The sequence below is a fragment of the Chiloscyllium punctatum genome, chromosome 18 (genome assembly GCF_047496795.1).
Source record: "Chiloscyllium punctatum isolate Juve2018m chromosome 18, sChiPun1.3, whole genome shotgun sequence".
In the NCBI taxonomy this organism is placed as follows: Eukaryota; Metazoa; Chordata; class Chondrichthyes; order Orectolobiformes; family Hemiscylliidae; genus Chiloscyllium; species Chiloscyllium punctatum.
In genome coordinates this window covers 77,193,490-77,213,264 of record NC_092756.1, presented here as the reverse complement: position 1 = coordinate 77,213,264, position 19,775 = coordinate 77,193,490, and the positions used below count along the sequence as shown (strand labels likewise).

Here is a 19,775-nt window from a genome sequence, read left to right as displayed (position 1 = left end):
CAGAGTTCAGTAACATAGATAAGGAAATAATAGGGAAACAGCAGCAGGAACAAAAACACAGGTACAGGCGAATATTGAGAGTCTGTGAGACCGTTCAGTATTCTAACAACAGTAGGGTAGAAACTGTTTCAAAACCGGTTGGTGCGTGTGTTCAGGCTTCTGTACATTCTCCCCGATGGTAGAGGTTGTAGAAAAACATTGCCAGGGTGAGATGGATCTTTGAGAATGCTGGAGACCTTTCCTTGACAGTGGGCCTGGTAGATGGATTCTATAGATGGGAGGTTGGCCTTTGTGATTGTCTGGGCCGAGTTCACCACTCTCTGGAACTGTCTCCGATCTTGAATGGTACAGTTGCCATACCAGGTACTGAGACATCCAGACAGAATGCTGTCGATGGTGCACCTATAAACGTTGGCAAGGGTATTCTCTGTCAGTAATATCCGATGTTCTGGAGGGATCAGTGTTGAAGGGTTGGTTTGTTGATGAGAGTGTGATGAGAGCTGGCTTCCAAAAGCAAACTCTCCAACCGCACTCTTAGGAATCTCGTCCCCATCCAGAAACAGCAGCCACTTGATCACCACCTTCAACATTCAATCCTGCAGATCCTCGAAAATCTTGTGCAAGATCATGTTGGATACCACTGACCATCAACTGAATGCAGAGATGGGGATTTTTCCAAAATAGATTAGAAATAAAGGATAAGCTGCAGAGACACCCCAGATGGGGCTTGAACCCACAATCCCTGGTTTAGGAGGCCAGTGCCTTATCCATTAGGCCACTGGGGCCCCACATGCTGTCTGCCAATGGCAGCCTTTAAACACTACACCCTGACCTCTCATCGTGTGTGTTTCTGTGTGTTGTCCTCTCACTAATTGGTTCTTACCCTTTCCATCTCATGCCACATTGTTGGCTGCTTGATAAATTGATCCCGCCTCCCATTTCTTCCCAAACGGACAGATGAGATATCAACCAAACTCCAACTTTGCACAACTCAAGTCTGAGGAAAATGGAGCAGACAGGAAAATAGCAAAGGGCTCAATGTTATTTTGTGCAGCACTTTCAAGATATTTGCAGTTACTGGGGCAGGTGGAAGTGGAGATGTTGCAAAAAGCTGCATTGAGGACAATTCAACAGGATCTTTGCGGGCATTCAGCCCATTGTGGCTGTGCTGTCTCTTTCAGACAATTCACCCCAAGATCTCCCAAATCCCAGAATTATCTTGTATAAGTTTCTACTAAACAGAATTTGCCATAATCTCAACACAGGCACAATGATTTTTAACAGAGTAGTTAAAAAATCCAGTCAATTTGGATTGAGATGAAGTTGACATGGGATGAAAATCAGCCACTGCAAAGACCAGGCTTAAAAATGAAATCCCTGAAATCCCAGATTTCAGAGGCCAGTGCCATAGCCATTAGGCCACGAGGGCACTATATTGGCAGACCACTGGAAACAGTTGACCTCAAATGAGTGTGACAGCCAAGCACACTCCCAGATCTGTGACAACACACTGAGGGATGCACTAAAGGTTCAGGCAGCTGCTGCCAAGGTGTAACAGGGAAACAACACAGTCTCAGGTCTTTCTGACAAATGATCACATCGTCCTTTCAGTTCTCAGACCCTCTTGGTGCCTGACAATGAACAGAGATCGTTTCCTGCCCAAGTACAAAATGCCTTTCTTTCCACAACGAGACAGAAGGTTTGAGAAATGTCAATATTCCAATGGTTTGTTGGTTCTTTTCTCTCTGCATAGACTGTACACAACTGATTTAGAACCTTTGTATGTATTTCCAAATGATGTTACAAACTGTTTCAATACTTTGTTAATAAAATCAAGTTGAAACGCAAATCAAATTTAGTCTCCCTTTGTCCCCATCACCAACAAGAATACTTGAGTAAAGTTGTGAGGAATTCATCAGACCAATGAGACTCCAGGAATTCTTCCAAGATGTCAGCAATGATCCCAATGAGCCAACCAACGAACGGGAACAGTCATCAGAGAGATCCATCGTGGAGCGACCAAAGAAGGAGTCGATTTGTATCCCTGCGGAGAGCCGCTGTCCTGACCTTGAGATGTATGCTCAACCGTCAGGAGATGGGTGAATGACAGATTTAAAACTCACACAACACCAGGTTAGAGTCGAACATGTGGAAGCACTAGGTTTCGGAGCACTGCTCCTTCATCAGGTGGTTGTGGAGAATAAGATTGTAAAACACCGAATTTATAGCAAATGTTTACAGTGTGATGCAACTGAAATTGTATCTTGAGAAAGACCTGGATTGTTTGTTAAGTCTCTCATCTTTTAGAATGGCCAGGCTGGTTTCGTTCTTTCATATGTAAATTGCAAAACTTTTGTCAAAAGTTACATTCTTAAGTGAACTTTAACAATTGGCCTCCTGTCGGCCCAGATGATGTATTGAAGGTGTGAGCTCCCCTGTGTGAGGCTGTCTGTGCCACAATGGTCAGACTGATCATAATCTAATAAACAGATTTACAGCATCTTACATGGATTCATACAGTTTTTGAGCAAAGTAAAATGTAATTCTGTAAGTACAAGTTCATCATACAAACTTATATGTGTGTGTGTATATGTGTGTCTGTGGGTGTGTATGTGTGTGTGTATGTGTGTGTGTGCGTGAGTGTGTATGAGTGTGTGTGTATGTGTGTATGTATATGTGTGTGGTTTTTTATGTGTGTGTATATGTGTGTGTATATGTGTGTGTATATGTGTGTGCGGATGTGTATGTGTGTGTGTAAATGTGTGTGGGTGTGTATGAGGGTGTGTATGTGTATGTGTGTATATGTGTGTGTGTATGTCTGTGTATATGTGTGTGTATATGTGTGTGTAGATGTGTGTATGTGTGGGTGTGTATGTGTGTGTATATGTGTTTGGGTCTGTATGTGTGTGTGTATGTGTATGTGTGTATATGTGTGTGGGTGTGTACTTTTGTGTACGTGTGTGTATGTGTGTATGTGTGTGCGCGTATGTGTGTATGTGTGTGCGCGTATGTGTGTATATGTGTGTGTGTATATACTTTTGTGTGTGTGTGGGTGTGTGGGTGTGTGGGTGTGGGTGTGGTTGTGTAAGTATGTGTGAATATATGTGCGTGTGTATGTTTTTGTATGTGTGTGAGCATATGTATGCGCGTGTATTTTGGTGTGTATGTTTATGCGTGTATGTGCGTGTGTTTATATATATGTGTGTATGCGTGTGTATGTGCGTGTGTGTGTATGTGTATTTTGTGTGTGTATATGAGTGTGTTAATGTGTGTGCATGTGTGTGTATATGTGTGTGCGTGTATGCGTGTGTTGTGTGTATGTGTGTGTATTGCGTGTGCATATATATGTGTGTGTTGATGTGGGTGTGTATATGTGTGTGTATGTATGTATATGTGTGTGTATATGCATGTGTGTGTATGTGTATGTGTGTGTATGTGTGTGTGTATGTGCGTGTGTGTGTAGGTGTGTGTGTATGGGTCTGTCTATGTATGTATATGTGTGTATGTGTATGAGTGTGTTTAAGTGTATGTGTGTGTTTGTGTGTGTATGTGTGTGTTTGTGTGTGGGTGTGTATGGGTGTGTGTATATGTGTACGTGGGTGTATGTGTGTGTATGTGTATAGGTGTGTGTATGTGTGTGTATGTGGGTGTGTATGTGTATGTGTGTGTGTTTATGGGTATGTGTTTATGTGTGTGTGAATATGTGTGTGTATGTGTGTGTATATGTGTGTAGGTGTGCGTATATATGTGTGTGTGGGTGTGTGTGTGGATGTGTATATGTGTGTGTGGGTGTGTGTGTGGATGTGTATGTGTGTGTATGTGTGTGTGTGTGTGTGTTAAGTGTATGGGTATGTGTATGTATGTGTATGTGTATCTGTGTATGTGTATGTATGTGTGTTTATTTGTATGTGTGTGTATGTGTGTGTGCATGTGTGAGTGTACGTGTATGTGTATGTGGGTGTGTATGTGTATGTGCGTATGTATATGTGTATGTATGTTTATGTGTATGTGTGTATGTCCGTGTGTGTGTGTATGTGTGTTTGGATGTGTGTGTTTGAGTGTGTGTATGTGTGTGTATATGTGTGTGTTTGGGTGTGTGTGTGTGGGTGTGTATGTGTGTGTATGTATGTGTGTATGTGTGTGTATATGTGTGTGGGTACATGTGTGTATGGATGTGTGTATGCGTGTGTGTATATGTGTGTGTGCATGTGTGTGTGTGTATGTATATGTCTGTGTGTATATGTGTGTGTGTGTTTATGTGTATGTGTATGTGCATAGAACATAGAACAATACAGCACAGAACAGGCCCTTCGGCCCAAGATGTTGTGCCGAACATTTGTCCTAGCTTAAACAGCTATCCATGTACCTATCCAATTGCTGCTTAAAGGTCAACAATGATTCTGACTCTGCCACTCCCACAGGCAGCGCATTCCATGCCCCCACCACTCTCTGGGTAAAGAACCTACCCCTGACATCCCCCCTATACCTTCCACCCTTCACCTTAAATTTATGTCCCCTTGTGCGTGAGTGTGTTTGTGTGTGTGTATGTGTATGTGTGTGTGTATGTGCGTGTGTATGTGTATGTGTGTGTATGTGTGTGTGTATGTGTGTATGTGTGTGTGTGTGTATGTGTGTGTGTGTGTGTGTGTATGTGTGTGTGTGTGTGTGTGTATATGTGTGTGTGTGTGTGTATGTGTGTGTGTATGTGTGTGTGTGTGTGTATTTGTGTGTGTGTGTGTGTGTGTGTGTGTGTGTGTGTATGTGTGTGTGTGTGTGTGTATGTGTGTGTGTGTGTGTGTGTGTGTGTGTGTGTGTTTGTGTGTGTGTGTGTGTGTGTGTCTGTGTGTGTCTGTGTGTGTAGGTGAATGGGGTCACCTGTAATGTCCCAGTTGAGGCAATTTCCATTGTTCCCAAACTTGGTGATCAGCCTCTGCTCGGCCACTTTTCATTGTTGCCTGTCCCGAAGTCCCCCTTGGAGGAAGGTCCGAGGACGAATGTCCCGAATTGCTGAAGTGTTCTCTGACTGGGAGGGAACACTCCTGTCTGTTGACACTCATAACAGCCCCACCCCCCACCCCATATATGCACACACACACACGCGCACACACACACACACGCACGAGCACACTCACATACACACACGTATATACACACACATGTACACACACGTACACACACACGCGCACACACACATACACACACGTATGCATACACGCGCGCACACACACACGCGCACACACACACACACGCACACACACACGCGCAAACACACACGCACACACACACACACACACACACACACACACACACACACAAGCACATATACATTTGTGGGGTGAATTTGTATTTGCGGAACTACATTGTCCTTTGCTCAAAAACTGCATGAACGACAGAGCTAAGGAGAGAATTGTGGCAGCTCCCAGAATCAGGTGACTCAGTGGTTAGCACTGCTGCCTCACAATACCCGGGTCCCAGGTTCAATTCCAGCCTTTGATAACTGCCTGTGTGGAGTTTGCACATTGCTCTGGTTTCCCCCCACAGTACAAAGGTGAATTGGCCATGTTAAATTGCCCAGAGTATTACCTGTTTCCACACTGTAGGTAGTCTAATCCAGGGGAAGGATCTGAAGGCCCTAATTTACGAGGGCTCTAAGCTCATGCGTTTCCAGGACTTCTCAGCGGTGGGAAACCAGAAAAGAAAACCTTACGATGATGAGCCTAAGACATAGGAATGGAAGTAAGGCCATTCAGCCCATCGGGTCCACCCTGCCATTCAATGGTGAATGATGGGCATTTCAACGCCACTGGGTGGCACTCTCATCGTTCACCCTTAATTCCTTGCGCGATCAAGAATTTATCAATCTCTGCCCTGAAGACAATTAACGTCCTGGCCTCTGCTGCGCTCCACGGCAATGAATTCCACAGGCCCACCACTCTCTGCCTGAAGAAATGTCTCCTCATTTCCGTTCTAAATTGACCCCCCTCTAATTCTCAGGCTGTGCCCATGGGTCCTGATGGAAACACATTCCCAGCATCCACCCTTTCTAAGCCACGCATTATCTAGTAAATTTGTATTAGATCTCCACTCAACCTTCTAAACTCTAATCAATACAATCCCAGGATCCTCGGCTGTTCATTGTATGTTAAGCCTCCCATTCCAGGGATCATCCGTGTGAATCTCCGCTGGACATGCTCCAGTGCCAGTATGTCCTTCCTGAGGTGTGGAGCCCAAAATTGGATACAGTATTTCAAATGGGTCCTAACCAGAGCTTTATAAAGTCTCAGAAGGACATCGCTGCTTTTACATTCCAACCCTCTTGAGATAAATGGCAACATTACATTTGTTTTCTTAACCACGGACTCAACCTTTAGAGATTCCTGGACTATCATTCCCAGATCCCTTTGTACTTTGGCTTTATGAATTTTCTCACTGTTTAAAAAATAGTCCATGCCTGTATTCCTTTTTCCAAAGTGCAAGTCCTAGCATTTGCTCAGGTTGAATTTCATCAGCCATTTCCTGGACCACTCTCCTAAACTGTCTAAATCTTTCTGCAGCCTCCCCACCTCCTCAGAACAACCTGCTTGTCTGCTTAACTTTGCATCATTGGTGAACTTCGCCAGAATGTCCCCCAGTCCCTTCATCCAGATCATTAATATATAAAGTGAACAGCTGCGGCCCCAACACTGAACCCTACGGGACACCACTTGTCACCAGCTGCCATTCCAAGAAAGAACCTTTTATCACAACTCTCTGCCTTCTGTCAGACAGCCAATTCCCAATCCATGCCAGTAGCTCACCTCGAACACCATGGACCCTCACCTTACTCAGCAGTTTCCCGTGAGGCACCTTATCAATGGCCTTTTGGAAATCTAGGTAGATAACATCCACTGGGTTTCCCTGCTCTAACCTATTTGTTACCGCTTCAAAGAATTCTAACAGGTTTGTCAGGCATGACCTCCCCTTACTAAATCCATGCTGACTTGTTCTAATACAACCCTGCACTTCCAAGAATTTAGAAATCTCATCCTTAATGATGGATCCTATAATTTAACCTACAACCGAGTTTAGGGTAACTGGCCTATAATTTTCCATCTATTATCTTGATCTTTTCTTGAACAAGGGGTTTACAACAGTGATTTTCCAATCATCTGGGAATGTCCCTGACTCCAGTGATTTTTGAAAGATTAAAAATAGCCTCTACTATTGTCAGGCCCAATGTTCAACATGTTTAATGACTCATACAGCCATGATTGTCTCCCGCCATCTCTGAGAGAGGCCAATATTTCGCTTATTCTTAAAAAAGGGAGGTCCAGGGGGTACTGTGCTTCTTACAGGCCCATTTCACTCTTAAATGTGGACTTTAAAATCCTCTCTAATCCTCTTGTGTTCAGGCTGGAGACTGTGTTACCTTCTATTGTTAAAGAGGACCAGACGGGCTTCATAAAGGGCCGCAGATCCTCCAATAATGTTAGGAGGCTGCTTAATGTAATTCAAGTGTGTCAACAACAGTCAATATAGGGATTGGTGATTTCTCTAGATACAGAGAAGGCGCTTGACCGAGTTGAGAGGCCGTACCTTTTCTATACTCTGGAGCGGTTTGTTTTGGGCGAAGTTTTTATAAGATGGGTAAAGGTTCTCCACAATGACCCTCTCACTGCAATCATCACCAAAAGGGTGTGATCAAGCAATTTTAACATTTTTTGGGTCAGCCGGCAGGTCTGTTCCCTTTCCCCACTGCTTTTTACAGTGGGGATTGAATCATTGGTGGAGGGCATTCATAGGGATCCCAATATATCAGCTCCAGACGTGGGGTCAAATTTACATCAGAGTTTATTGTATGTGGACGATGTCCTCATTCTTTTGTCAAATCCAGCAGTTTCAGTCCCTCGCCTGTCTGCATGCATCTGTGTGTTTGGCACCTTTTTTGGGGGACAAGATTAATCTCTCAAAATCAGAGGCTATGCCTATGGGTGGTCTTATGAAAGTGTTAAGTCTTGAGGGTGAATATCGATTCCCATTTAAATGGTCACAGGGGGGTTTTTTGTATTTGACCATGTTCATTACTCCAGTTCTGAATCGGCTGTTCAAAGCCAATTTTGTTCAATTATTTGACAAAATCAAACAAGACCTTCAAAGATGGAGGCGCTTCTGGTCTCGTGGTTGGGTCGGATAGTGTTTATTAAGATGAATATTCTCCCTCGTTTACTATACCCTATATGGATGCTCCCCCTGATTTTCGATAAGCAAACATTCAGGAGACTGAACGGCTGGTTCAGCCCCTTTATTTGGCATCGTCAGTGGCCCCTCATTAAATGAGCGAAACTGCGATTGTCTCACAGACTGGGGGGAGTGGATCTCCCAGACATTAAAAGCTACCAACTAAGCTCACTTTTATCCTACATGAGTGATTGGGCTTGTGGGGACCCTCTTTCAATGTGGTTCGATATTGAAACCTCCCAGGCTAAGGTGACACCTTACTCACTTGCTGTGTTTGGACAAAATGAGGACAGTTAGGGAATATTGCCATAACCCAATAGTTATCGATACTGTTAAAGCACGGAGGGCAATTCGGCAGAGGGAAGGCAATCTTGGCAAGACATCTTCTCTTACACCGGGTATGCCGGGTTTTCAACCGGGGTTGATAGATTCAGGATCCAAACATTGGGCAGTTAGGGGTGTGTGTTGCGTGGGTGATTTGTTTGAGGGAGACACAATGATGTCCTTCGATCAGTTTGCACAGAAACACAAGCTATCGAACAGGGACCTCTTTTGTTTATTTCAAGTTAGAGATTTTATTTTTTAAAAATGACACTTTTGACTGATCCCTCCAGGTCCAACATAGAGAGAGGAGTGATTTAGCCACATATCCTGCAGACCCCACAAAGGTCTGTATTTTTCTGACACAACATCCCACCAAACCCAACACAGACCTGGGGACATTTCCAGGGGAGATGAGAAATCGAATTGACATCAGACGAAGAAGATCAGCCGTGAAGACAAGGCTTAAAAGTTAGCCATCCCCGATGGGACATGAACCCACAATTCCAGGCTGGGGAGGCCAGTGCCTTAGCCATTAGACCACTGGGACCACATCTACAAAACTGAAATGGCAGCCTGTAAATACTGCACCCTGAACCTCTCATATTGTGTTCTTCTCTGAGTTTTATATTCTCACTGATTGGTTGTTCCCCTTCCATCTCACGCTAAATCATTGGCTGCTTGATAAAATTGATCTTACCCCCCATTTCTCCCCAAATGGACCGACAAGAAATCCACCAAACTCCAACATAGCACAACTCAAGTCTGACGAAAATGGAGCAGACAGGAAAATAGCAAAGGGCTCAATGTTATTTTGTGCAGCACTTTCAAGATATTTGCAGTTAGTGGGGAAGGAGGAAGTGGAGATGTTGCAAAAAGCTGCATTGAGGACAATTCAACAGAATCTTAGCGGGCATTCAGCCCATTGTGGCTGTGCTGTCTCTTTCAGACAATTCACCCCAAGATCTCCCAAATCCTGAAATTACCTTGTGCAAGTTTCTACTAAAGAGCATTTTCCATAATCTCGAAGCAGGCAAGTGAGATTTAATGGAGTCGTTGAAAAATCCAGTCAATTTGGATTGAGATGGAGTTGATATGGGACGAAAATCAGCCACCACAAAGACCAGGCTGAAAAGGTCAACACCCCAAAAGGGATTTGAACCTCCAATCCACGACATCAGAAGCTACAGTCTTACCCATTAAGCCACAAAAACTCAGTGACAATAAACTCAGCGAATAGTTGATCTTAAATGAGTGCTACAGCCGAGCATGTTCCAAGATCTGTGACAACACACTGAGGGATGCACTAAAGTTTCGGGCAGCTGCTGCCAAGGTGTAACAGAGAAACAACACAGTCTCAGGTCGTTCTGACAAATTATCACATCGTTCTTTCATTTCTCAGATCCTCTTGGTGCCTGACAATGAACAGAGATCGGTTCCTGCCCAAGAACAAAATGCCTTTATTTTTCGTGACACAGAACTTTGAGAAATGTCAAAATTCCAGTGTTTTGTTGGTTCTTTTCTCTCTGCATAGACTGTACACAACTGATTTAGAACCTTTGTCTGCATTTTTATTTGATTTTTTATGAATAAAGTATATTTTTTAAATAAACAAAAATCTGGAGAGAGAGAAGATCTGCCCGAACTTGCGAGACCCCCCTTTGTGGAAGAGACCCAGCCCTATATCGGGACAGGAAGGAGATTCCAATGGCCCAGCATGGATTGTTCCAGTTAATACCCTCGCCTCCTTGACCACAAAGTGGGGAGGGAAGTGGGAGTTGGCACGGGACAGGGTGACACGAGGCACACGGACACACAAGATGGCCACTGAGCCAGAAGTTGGCCACTTGGCACACAAGATGGCCGCCGGACCACAATATGGAGAGAGACAGCAGAGCAAATACAGACACTGCCTGGGGCCACCAGAATGCCAGAACAACGCACTCACAAATGAGTTGATTAGTTTAAGGCAGATGGGAGAGACAATACACATGAATAACATACACTGCCCGCCGAAGGGTCTGGGTCAGACAACACCTTTGATAGAAATGTTAGATACAGACTCAATACAGAGTGATAATAACCAGGGCTGCAGTAATTGGTCTTCTCAGGAAGAGCGATTAGCGCACATTACTACAGCAACGGACTTCCGCGCAGACGCTGAAACTGACAACAACTGCACTGAAATTAACAAAGGCCACGCTGGAACTGACAATAACTGCACTGAAACGATCATGGATTCTGCAATGTTTCCAATAAACAAGCCATGTTACAGAGACAATAACCTCATCACTGACCTATTATATCACAAAATGTATCACAGTATCTTGACCATGTGCTCCGGGTTGAGAGAAGAATCACAGCTGACCACTGTGCTGTTGGTGCTGCTCTCTCCCCGGAGCTCCGGGATTTCCTTGGACAATAAACTCTGTTGGTGAACCCCGACTCTGACTCAGAGCCTGGTGATTTTCAGCAGTTGCCTTCCCACAAATGTTTGTCCAATCTGTGGATGTGGCACTCCAAGTACTCCAACGATGGCCTCACGACCTCACATCTCCATCATCGCCTCCTTGCAATTGTATTCAATACCTTGACTAAGAAAGGTAAGGGCCCAAATGCATAGCCACAGCCCCATCAGTTCCAACCTTGAACACCCAGATTTCAATCATTTCCATTGACATATTGGACATCATCATAAATACCAAACATGCAGGTAATCTGGGGTTCAGCTGGTAATGTTTACAGAATATAGCTTAGACTGACACCAACACAACCAAAACAGAAGTTGCTTTGTCCATAGATTGGTAGGCCTATATGTTGGAGCCCCATTGATCTCATGGATAAAGCACTAACTTCCTAAACCAGAGATTGTGCGCTCAAGTCTTATTTGGGGTTTTGATTTGTTGAAATCTTCATTGTGCAGCTGATCTTAATCTTGTATGGTCACGTGACCATGGCAACAAAATCAGGCATTCTCAATTGATTCTCAGCTGGAGAAATTTGACCAGACAGAAAATTGGCCAAACTAAATTAAACAGCAGCTATCGGCTCGAGAGAACAGTGCAACTAAGATCAAAGAGCGACAAAGATTCAAGAAGAACCAGTTCCAACCAGACTGAGGGTTATATATTGCGAAGTGTCAGCCTGAGACAATCCACTTTATAGCTCCTGGCATGACAACAGTGAAGGGTATTGGTGTGACCCCATTGGATGATGTGAACCCAGCTCATGACCGTATTGGCCAAAGCCACAGAAGATTCTGGAAGATCAGATACAGGAGAGGAGGAAAACACACCTGACCGCCAAACGCTGAGCAAAGCCTTGACTGGGTCCTGCAGTGGAGCTCTGACCGTCTGCTCCAAACCTGTTCATAAAAGACTTCGCGTGAGAAGGGCAGGCCATTCAGACCATCACATCCACACTGACCCTCTGAAGAGCATCCCAGCCAGGCCTAACCCCTATCCTCTCACCCTGCATTCCCCAAAGCCAATCCACCGAACCTGCACATCTTTGGGCTGTGGGAGGAAAACAAAGCACGCGGAGTACCCCATGGAGAGAATGTGCCAACTCTACACAAACAGACACCCAAGGGAGGAATCGAAGCCAGGTCCCTGACATTGTGAGGCAGCAATGCTACCCACTGAGCCACCGTGCCATCCCCAGGAGAATCTCAGCAGGTTTTCAACCATTGTGACTGTGCTGTCTCTTTCAGACAATTCACCTCAATCCTGAGCAAGAAGATGGTGGGCATTACTTCCCATCAACTGAATGCAGACTTTCCCCAAAGTAGATTAGAAATCCAGTTGACAAAGGACAAGTAACTGACACCCGAGATGGGACTCGAGCCCACAATTCCTGGCTTAGGGAGCCAGTGCTATATCCAATAAGCCACTGGGGCCACACAGCAGGCTTGAAATCACAGCCTTTATGTACTGCACCCGAACTCTCATACTGTGTGTTTCTGAGTGTTATACTCTCACTGATTGTTTTTGACCCCTACCATCTCATGATAAATTGTTGGCTGCTTGATTAATCAATCTCACGTCCCATTTGTCCCCAAACGGACAGTTGAGAAATTAACCAAACTCCAATGTTGCACAACTCAAGTCTAAGGAATATGGAGCAGACGAGAAAATAGCAAAGGGCTCAATGTTATTTTGTGCAGCACCTTGAAGATATTTGCAGTTAGTGGGGAAGGAGTAAGTGGAGATGTTGCAAACAGCTGCATTGAAGACAAATCAACAGAATCATAGCAGGCATTCAGCCCATTCTGGCTGTGCTGTCTCTTTCAGACAATTCACCCCAAGATCTCCCAAATCCTGGAATTATCTTGTATAAGTTTCGAATAATCATCGTTAAAACCAGACAACACCAGGTTGTAATCCAACAGGTTTATCTCAAAGTACTAGCTTTCGGAGCGCTGCTGCTTCGTCAGATGTTTGTGGAGTATAAGATTGTAAGACACAGAATTTATGGCAAAAGTTTACAGTGTGATGTCACTGAAATTATATATTGAAAAAAATCTGGATGGTGTGTGAAGTCTCTCATCTTTTAGAATGACCAGGTTGGTTTCAGTTCTTTCATGTGTAAATCACAAAATGTTTTTCATTGCCAAGTGAAATGGCAAGCTGTCCAATAAAAGCTAAATGCTGTGAATGCTGGAAATCTGAAACAGAGAAAATGCTGGAGAAATCATGACTCAAAAACATGATGAGTTTTCTGAAAAAGTCACAAAGAGGATTGATGAGGGCAGAGCGGTGGATGTGATCTATATGGACTTCAGTAAGGCGTTCGACAAGGTTCCCCATGGGAGGCTGATCAGCAAGGTTAGATCTCATGGAATACAGGGAGAACTAGCTATTTGGATACAGAACTGGCTCAAAGGTAGGAGACAGAGGATGGTGGTGGAGGGTTGTTTTTCAGACTGGAGCCCTGCGACCAATGGAGTGCCAAAAGAATCGGTGCTGGGTCCGCTACTTTCTGTCATTTATATGGAGGTTAGTATCATTATGAGGCATCATTAGTAAGTTTGCAGATGACACCAAAATTGGAGGTGTAGTGGATAGCAAAGAAGGTTACCTCAGATTACAACGGGATCTTGATTAGAAGGGCCAATGAGCTGAGGAGTGATGGGAGGAGTTTAATTTAGATTCATGCGAGGTGCTGCATTTTGGGAAAGCAAATCTTAGCTGGGCTTATATACTTAATGGTAATGTCCCAGGGAGTGTTGCTGAACAAAGAGAGATTAGAGTGCAGGTTCATAGCTCCTTGAAAGTAGAGTCGCAGATCGATAGGATAGTGAAGAAGGCGTTTGGTATGCTTTCCTTGATTCTAAATCAGTTGTGTACAGTCTATGCAGAGAGATAAGAACCAACAAAACATTGGAATGTTGACATTTCTCAAAGCTTCTGTATCGTTGTGAACAAAAAGGCATTTTGTACTTGGGCAGGAACCGATCTCTGTTCATTGTCAGGCACCGAGAGGGTCTGAGAATTGAAAGATTGATGTGATAGTTTGTCAGAAAGACCTGAGACTGTGTTGTTTCCCTGTTACACCTTGGCAGCAGCTGACCGAAATTTTAGTGTATCCCTCAACATGTCATCTGAGATGTTGGAACATGCTGGGCTGTAACACTCATTTGATGCCAAGACTTTACACTTGCAAATGACGATGTGTGCCCTCATAGCATATTGGGTAAACCACTGTCCTCCTAAGTGTGGGATTGTGGGTTTAATTCCCCTCTGGGCTGCTTACATTTTAACCTTGGTCTTTGTAGCTGACTTTTGTTCCATGCCAACTTCATCACGATCCAAATTGACTGCAATTTTCAACTACTCTGTTCAAAATCACTGTGCCTGTGTTGAGATTATGGCGAATGATGTGTAATAGAAACTTGCAGAAGGCAATTCCAGGATTTGTGAGATCTTGGGGAGAATTGTCTGAAAGAGACAGCGCAGCCACAATGGGCTGAATGCCCGCTAAGATTCTGTTGATTTAGAACATAAAACATAGAACATAGAACAGTACAGCACAGAACAGGCCCTTCAGCCCACGTTGTTGTGCCGACCATTGATCCTCATGTATGCACCCTCAAATGTCTGTGACCATATGCATGTCCAGCAGTTCCTTCAATGTCCCCAATGACCTTGCTTCCAGAACTGATGCTGCCAACGCATTCCATGCTCTCAAAACTCTCTGTGTAAAGAATCCGGCTCTGACATCCCCTCTATACTTTCCTCCAACCAGCTTAAAATTATGACCCCTGGTGTTAGCCATTTTTGCCCTGGGAAATAGTCTCTGGCTATCGACTCTATCCATGCCTCTCATTATCTTGTATACCTCAATTAGGTCCCCTCTCCTCCTCCTTTTCTCCAATGAGAAAAGTCCGAGCTCAGTCAACCTCTCTTCATAAGATAAGCCCTCCAGTCCAGGCAGCATCCTGCTAAACCTCCTCTGAACCCTCTCCAAAGCATCCACATCTTTCCTATAATAGGGCGACCAGAACTTGACGCAGTATTCCAAGTGCGGTCTAACCAAAGAAAGCATTTGTCCTCAATGCAACTTTTTGCAACATCTCCACCTACTTCCTCCCCACTAACTGCAAATATCTTGAAAGCGTTGCACAAAATAACATTGAGCCCTTTGCTATTTTCCTGTCTGCTCCATTTTCCTCAGATGTGAGTTGTGCAATGTTGGAGTTTGGTTGGTTTCTTGTCTGTCCGTTTAGGGACAAATGGGAAGTGAGATTGATTTATCAAGCAGCCAATTTTTAGCATGAGATGGAAGTTGTAAAAAACAATTAGTGAGAGCATAAAATTAAGAAACACACAATATGAGCCATCAGGGTGCAGTATTTAAAGGTTGCCAGTTTAACAGCAGACATGTAGACCCAGTGGCCTAATGGATAAGATATTGGGCTTCCTTAGCCTGGGATTGTAGGGTCAAATCCCATCCTGAATGACTAACTTTCATAGGTTTCCCTGTTTAAGCTTTACTTCTAGTCTACATTATAAACATCCCCATGTCTGCATTCAGTTAATGGGATGTTGTGTCCCATGTGACCTTACACAAGTCTTTTGCGGATCTGCAGGATTAAGGCTGAATTCCCTGAAAGAGACAGCACAGTCACAATGGCTGAAAACCTGCTGAGATTCTCCTGGGAATGGCATGTTGGCTCAGTGGGTAGCACTGCTGCCTCACAGTGTCAGGGACCTGGCTTTGATTCCTCCCTTGGGTGTCTGTTTGTGTTGAATTTGCACATTCTCTCCATGGGGTACCCGGAGTGCATTGTGTTCCTCCCACAGCCCAAAGATGTGCAGGTTTGGTGGATTGGCTTTGGGGAATGCAGGGTGAGAGGATAGGGGTTAGGCCTGGCTGGGATGCTCTTCAGAGGGTCAGTGTGGATGTGATGGGCTGAATGGCCTCCTCCCACCCCACTCTAGGGCTTCTCTGAACAAGTTTGGAGCAGATGGTCAAAGGCCCAGTCAAGCTTCGTGAAGGGACTGCCATCCAGGTGTGTGTCCCTATACTCCTTTTCCCTGATCTTCACGAATGTTCAAATCAACATCATCACATTAAAGATATTTTGTTTCTTGTCTTAATGAGAAGGGATTTGCCTTCAAGAGCACAAAGGTTTTGGACGTTGTCTCTTGAGGTTTGTTGATGAAACCGTTGATGTGCGGGGCCAACTGCAGATAATGGCAGAGACACTCTCCAGTGGTGACTGTCAGCATTACCAGTCGTGAAGACTTCATCCAAGAAACTGACGGTGATCTTGACCGCAGTCTCACCGTGGCCTGCAAATCACAATCGGCTTAACCAGACTCAAGAACTAAAGAGAAACCAAGAACATCTCACCGATATTACCATGAAGGTTGGTTCCAGCAAAGGATCAACAGCGAGACCGCAAAAACACATTTCATATCTCTCTGTGCTGGAACTTTCTGCTGTCTTTCTCCATTGAAATAATATCCAGCTGCTTTATTCTTCCGACCAAAGTGCATGACCTCACACATTCCCACATTGTCTTTCATTTGCTGCGTTTTTGGCTACTCCCTTAACCCATCCATCTCCCTCTGTAATCTCTGTGAGTCAGCCTCAGCAGTTGCCTTTCCACAAATGTTTGTCTAATCTGTGGATGTGGCACTCCAAGTTCTCCAACGATGGCCTCACTACCTCACATCTCCATCATAACCTCCTTGCAATTGTATTCAATACCTTGACTAAGAAAGGTAAGGGCCCAAATGCATAGCCACAGCCCCATCAGTTCCAACCTTGAACACCCAGATTTCAATCATTTCCATTGACATATTGGACCTTATCATAAAGACCAACCATGCAGGTAATCTGGGGTTCAAGTGGTAACGTTGACAGAATATAGCTTAGACTGACACCAACACAACCAAAACAGAAGTTGCTTTGTCCATAGATTGGTAGCTCTATCTGTTGGAGCCCCAGTGACCTCATGGGTGCGACACTAACTTCCTAAACCAGAGATTGTGGTCTCAAGTCTTATTTGGGGTTTTGATTTTGTTGAAATCTTCACTGTGCAGCTGATCTTAATCCTGTGTGGTCACGTGACCGTGGCAACAAAATCAGGCATTCTCAATTGATCCTCAGCTGGAGAAACTTGACCTGATAGAAAATTGGCCAAACTAAATTAAACAGCAGCTATCAGCTCCAGACAACATTGCAACTAAGATCAAAGAGTTACAAAGATTCAAGAAGAACCAGTTCCAACCAGACTGAGGGTTGTATATTGGAGAAGTGTCAGCCTGAGTCAATCCACTTTATAGCTCCTGGCATGACAACAGTGAAGGGTATTGGTGTGACCCCTTTGGATGATGTGAACCCAGCTCATGACTGTATTGGCCAAAGCCACAGAAGATTCTGGAAAATCAGAGAAATGTAGTGTAGGAACACACACCTGGATGCCAGTCCCTTCGCGAATCCTTGACTGGGCCTTGCAGTGGAACTCTGACCATCTGCTCCAAACTTGTTCAGAGAAGCTCTAGAGTGGGGTGGGAGGAGGCCATTCAGCCCATCATATCCACACTGACCCTCTGAAGAGCATCCCATCCAGGCCCAACCACAATCCTCTCACCCTGCACTCCCCAAAGCCAATCCACTGAACCTGCACATCTTTGAACTGTGGGAGGAAATCAAAGCACCCGGAGGACCCCATTGAGAAAATGTGCAAACTCGACACAAACAGACACCCAAGGGAGGAATCAAAGCCAGGTCCCTGACACTGTGAGGCAGTCCTGCTGACCACTGAGCCACCATGCCATCCCCAGGAGGATCTCAGCAGGTTTTCAGTCATTGTGACTGTGCTGTCTCTTTCAGACGATTGACCCAAAAATCCTGCATATCCTCAACATTCTGTATTTTTCTGACACAGGGTACCACCAACCCAACACAGACTCGGGGACTTTTCCAGAGGAGATGAGAAATTGACTTGTACCTCGGATGAAGATCAGCCATGAAGACAAGCTTTAAAAGTCAGATACTCCAGATGGGACTTGAACCCACAATCCGTGGCTTAGGAGGCCAGTGCCTTATCCATTAGGCCACTGACACCACATGTGTGATGTTAAAATGGCAGCTTTTAAATTTTGTTTTGCACGAACACACTGACTGTGGCTCAGCCAGCACAGAGTCAGTGCCCTGGACTGAGGGCATTCCAAATCTCCTGGTTATATATGTTTTTCTCTTTACCCCCGCACTGCTGCCTAACTGTGGTAGTGCTTATGTTTTCCCCAGCACCCACGTTGTGTGTGTGCAGGTGTGAGACACAGTGAAAGACAACAGATGTACAAATCTTTATTCAATTCCCACCACCAGGAAGAAAGGAAACACCCAAGTGGCCAATGACAATCATCAAAGGGCAATGCTGTGTGACCAAACAGTGAGGGGGAGGGCACTCTCTGAACAGCTCAAGGATGTTGGTAGACACTGCGTGCTCCTTCTCCAGGGACACCCGGGCTCGAACGTAACCATGGAAGAGGGTCAGGCAATCGGCCCTAACAACCAGTTTGGCCTGGCCCAGGAGCAGACCCACGAGGAGATCCTCTGACCAACCGTACCCCCCTCGGCACTGGGTGCCCAATGATGGGGAGTGTGGGGTTGAAGTCCAACCAGAAACGGAGGAGAAGGTTTCCCAGAAAGCTAAAAAGGGAGTGCAAGCGCCCTGTTCCATGGACTCCACAGCACCACAGAACAAGCAGTTGGGCTGGGAGTCCGTGAACCACCGCAATCTGCGGACTGCCGCGTGCAATACCCTCCACCCCAGATCCCCGTGAGAAAGGGGGAGGACTCCCATGTAGAGAGCCCTTCACTGGGGATGGTCCCCACCGCCCGGTGGTAAATGGGCACGCCAGGGTGTGTCCGGGAGGTGGATGAGGGTGTGCAGCAGCAGTCTGTACAGGGCCCTCTGTGATACACCCCTGAAAGGGGCAAAACTAAAACTCCAGAGACAGCTCAGGTTGTGGGGCACAGTCTCCCGCAGGAAGTACAGGACCCTGGGGCCAATGTGAAATTCCGTCCGGGCAGGAGTGAGTGCAGACGGGATCCCACCGCACACCTGAGCATCCTCCAACTGGGGCACTACGTGGGGTCTGAGCACCGTCGTTTTAAGGTGTCGAATGTTGGTGGCCACGTACCGGACGTCTACCGCTGCCCTGCTCGCTATATCCTGCGGCAGCGTCCAGCCCAGGCCCCCACTATCCAGCACGTCCCCGACCCTGGTCACCCTCACAGTCACGGCCCTCCCCTCCGACAGTCACTCGAACCCACGAGTACGGAGGTGCGGATTCCTGAGCAACGTCTCCCTGACGACAGCCGTTACTCCTGCCGGAGGGTAGGCGTGACGCGATTCGACCATGTTCCAGACCGTGAGCAGGTCCTGGTAAAAGACAGGCAGTGTCCTGAGAGTGACCTCCAAACCATCACGGTCGCTGAACAGGAGCTGAGTCTCGTAGTTGAGGTTACGCACCTGGTGGAAAAAATACGTCACCAGGGCACCCCGCCGAGGGGGAGGCTCAATGTAAAGGTATCGCTGCAAGGTCTGAAGGTGGAACGTCGCTACCTGGGTGTGAACGCACACCAGCGACTGACCGCCCTCCTCAATATGGAGACTCAGGACCTGCGCAGTGACCCAGTGCATCTTTTTGTCCCAGAAGAAGTGAACCAACATTCTCTGGATGTCAGTGACAAAACCAGGAGGAGGGACCAAAGTG

At 45.6% G+C, this 19,775-nt stretch overlaps 1 non-coding gene across 1 annotated transcript; it reads right to left on the bottom strand.

Moving 5' to 3' along the window:
* Nucleotides 1–712: 712 nt before the first annotated feature.
* On the bottom strand, nt 713–785 carry trnar-ccu (transfer RNA arginine (anticodon CCU)). The gene has a single exon. It is a non-coding gene; the product is annotated as a tRNA-Arg (tRNA).
* Between the last annotated feature and the right edge of the window lie 18,990 nt (nt 786–19,775).